Raw genomic sequence first — 3,902 nt, 5'->3', positions numbered from 1 at the left:
TGATGTACAAAGTGGGGAAATAAGAAGTGTGTCTACAAAGTATATAATGGTGGAGAATAAAAAATAATTTCATCTTCCAGATTGCCAAATCCATAGATTATGCCTAAAATTGAAAACTTAGGGAGTGGCAATCTAAATAGGTTGTACAAGGGTAAGCATCCAAAAGAATTAAAGTTGTTGCTTAGAGGGTGAGGTGGAGATGAGGGGTCTAAGGCAGCTATGTTTTTCTTGGAAACTCATGTAGAACTTGACTAAAATATGTGCTTGACTCCTTAAAATACGTGCTTGAACTTTGTAGAACTGTTTGACTAAATATGTGCCCATATAGCTTTGATAAAAGTTTAAAAGATTAAAAATGCACAATTTATTCATAAATGAGTAAACATTTCTGAGTATGCCTAAATGAGGTTTTAGGAGATTAACCACAAACTAAGATAAATGAATGGATAATTAAAATCAAATACATTAGAGTTTACATAATTTAATCTAAGTGTTATTTATCTTAAACTCAGTAGTTTAAGAATGAATCATTAATAATGAATGGATGACACTAAAAAAGGAAGAACTTGTTTTTTAAGTCATCCATCTTTATTTATTTTTTTGTCCAATTATGCAGAGAATGAGTTTTCCAGATGTCATCATTTGCTATAGTTTGGTGAGGTACTTCCCTGGATATCTTGACACTCAGGACAATTTATCTTGTGACCCTCCAGGTTGGAGATGGATATCCCTAATACTCTTATCTAGATATGTTGAGTTCACTAAATGTTTATACAAAATTCTTTCATCCAAATCAGTGGCATTCTGACCAGTCACTGTACCCTTTCTTTTTTTTGTCCCTTAAATGCTGGCCAGCTTGAAAGTCTAACATCAAAGCATAAAGACTGTAATCATGTGTTGGAAAGAAAAGCCATCTGAAAATAGTTATTGCTCCCCGACTTGATGTATAGGTTCTTGTGAAAATGTTCCTTGTTATTTTTAAGACTGCCTAAGGCTGAAATCGTTTTCCTCATTGAACAAGCGATGGAGAATGAATACATGCAGGTCAGGGTCCTAGTTTATTTGATTAACTTTAGCCAAAAGATAAATCATATAGTTATGTGACATCTAAAAGTTGCTTGGATAAAACTGGGTACATGGTGACCTAGAAACCTTTAGACTTTGTGAGATAGGAGTAAGTGTGACAATGTAAACCCCTTTTCTCCTCGTGGTCAATTCTCACTGGATCAAAATAACCATTATGTTAGCCTCTGTGCTTCTGTCTGCCAAGCTTTTTTCATTTAATCAGATGCTCCTTTGGAAACTCCATTTTCCTCCTCTTTATCTTTGTTTCCTAAAGATAACTTTTTTGGGGGGCTAGAATATCTTGCATGTATTCTGTCTTTCCATTTGGCAATAGATGAAACAAAGAAAACTTTAATGGAGACGTGAGGACTCATGGTTCCCACAGCAGTGACTTGTCAATATCATCCTTATTAACACAGTTGAATTAGGATTTATAGTCAACTTTTTCCAAGATGCATTAAATAATACATAGGAAAGTCTCAAATGAAACAAGCTTATCCATTCTAGACATTAGTTGATAGACAAGCAATGTATTTAACAGTTTTAACCCTATGTGAATACTAGTAAATCCATTAAGGTAAAGAATCCTTCCTTCATGTAGCCCTTCTTTCCGTCTATTCACCCTTATTTCTTACTGCATGTTTTTTTTGGCTGGTAGAAGGAGAACAAAGAGTGGAGTGTAATTTTTCTTCTCACCACTGTGGCGTCCTTGCCTCCAGTACAAAGTAGAAAATCCTTCCAAAGGTATACTTATTGTCTCCAGCGTCCCTGGTTATAATAATTCCTGTTGTATTACCTAATATCTAATTAGCCCATTCATTCAGGTAAAATCCCACGTTTCTTTCTAAATAGACTTAGAGTCTAGACCAATACTTCACAAACAGAACAATTCACTTAATAAAGATGTGTCTAAGAGTGAAGAAAACTTCGTTATATCATAGCCTTAGCTATTGTTTTGTTAACTTTGTTAGGTAGAGGTTTAACTGATTGGGGTTTAACTGTTTTTGTTAGAGAAAATAGGCCTGTGGGACTATTTGAAGTAGGATAAGAAAATTGCTTTTCTACTTTCCTAAGTCTGGTCAGAATGAAAGAATAAGAATAAAGGATAAGAATGAAAGAATAAGTTGAAAATATTGAATTTTTTTACTATCCAGAATTAAATATTTGTAAAACATTTAGAATAATGAAATAATTTATTCCATACACATATAAACAGTTTTGAGTGATGATGATAACCCAGTGATTTGCTTGATTTATGTCCTGTGCATCAACTTTTTAACAAAAAGACAATGAAATGCTTTTGTCATTGTATTTGATGCAAATAATTCAGGCAAAAGTTGCCCCCTGACAGTCTTATGAATATCAACGTTGTGAATAAATAACATGTTCTAAGCAAGAGTTGGTTCAGGAAAAGGGATACCAATATTATTTACAGTTCACTGAGTAACCTTTTGAATTTTACTTTATAGTCCACAATGTTCTATGAAGTCATTTCTTTTTCTAATGGAACTGAAGGGCAGTTTAGAATGTATTTGTCAAATCAATTCCACCACAATATTCTATTAATGCTAATGATGCTAGCAGAGTATACATTTCATTGTCATGAAGATCCTGGGAAACCTAAGAGAGAGGCAACTCAAAGCTTTTAAAAAACTTGTCATTGGCATTTTCCTCAGGCATATGACCTTTCCCTTACTTGAACACTATAAAAAAATAAAAGAAACTCTCACAAAATTTTTCATATTTTGTTCAATAAAAGATCCATTAGAATAATTTTTTAAATTGAAGAATTTGAAACTTCGTTAGTGGGTGTCACATAAAAAGGAAGCAATTGTATGTAATGCTAAGTCACAAATTTAATATACTTTGATTTATTTTTAAAATATTGAGCACCTATTATATTCAAGTCCTATGCTAGTATGTGTACAGGGATAGGTCAGCCACAACTTTCACCCTCCAGGATTTAGGATTCCAGGGTTTGCTCCTGACATGGATCCTAAATTTGCCATTCTACAAACTAAATCCAACAGGACTGGTTTAGTTGCCTCCATTGAGGCTCAGGGGAGAAAGCCCCTTTCTATGCTGAGGATGCTTTGAAATTTGCAAAGCCTTCACAGAGGTGGTATTTCAGATGGATCTGGAGGGATATGATTTCTATGCAGGTAGAACTATAAGAATTTATGAACTGACCATTTTAGGTATTCATCTTATATCCTATATCAGTTGATATGCCAATAATTTGGGAGAGCTTCTAGGTTACTCCTCTACTATTTATGAATAAATAATGTTATCTTGCCCCTTGATATGGGATAAAATATGCCCCGGTACTAGAGGCAGTTTTCTCAATTTTTCTTCAGAAAAATTGTTCTTATCTGCCTACAGCCAACTGTTTTACCAACTTGAATATGATTCTGATTAAGTAAGTTATTTCTCATGAAAGGTAGGGCAATTCACATCTTTGCATGCTAATGGACAGATGGCATCTGGGAAAGGGCCTCCATAATTATTGACAGAGGCAAAAATGGTAATTATGGAAAAGCAATCTTCAAGTAGTCTTCTGAGTGGGAGTGCAATATGTCATATGAATCCTCATGTTGAATAGCAAAAGTACAATAGATTTTGGAGATTAATGTTTGTATACAGGCAGTTTCTAATTATTCATCCTCTTGATCTTTATGGGCTGCATAAGTTTCAAAGAAAATCATGTGTTTACTATAATTACTAAATTACAGGAAAGTTTTACTTGGCTAGATAAATTATGAGGAACTACACATACCTTCACCACTTATGTCTTAGCCAAGATCGAGCCAATCCTCTGAAAAAATGGATCACACAGC

This window comes from Rhinolophus sinicus, linkage group LG05 (assembly GCF_036562045.2).
Source record: "Rhinolophus sinicus isolate RSC01 linkage group LG05, ASM3656204v1, whole genome shotgun sequence".
NCBI classification, from domain to species: domain Eukaryota; kingdom Metazoa; phylum Chordata; class Mammalia; order Chiroptera; family Rhinolophidae; genus Rhinolophus; species Rhinolophus sinicus.
This window is presented reverse-complemented; position numbering follows the sequence as displayed.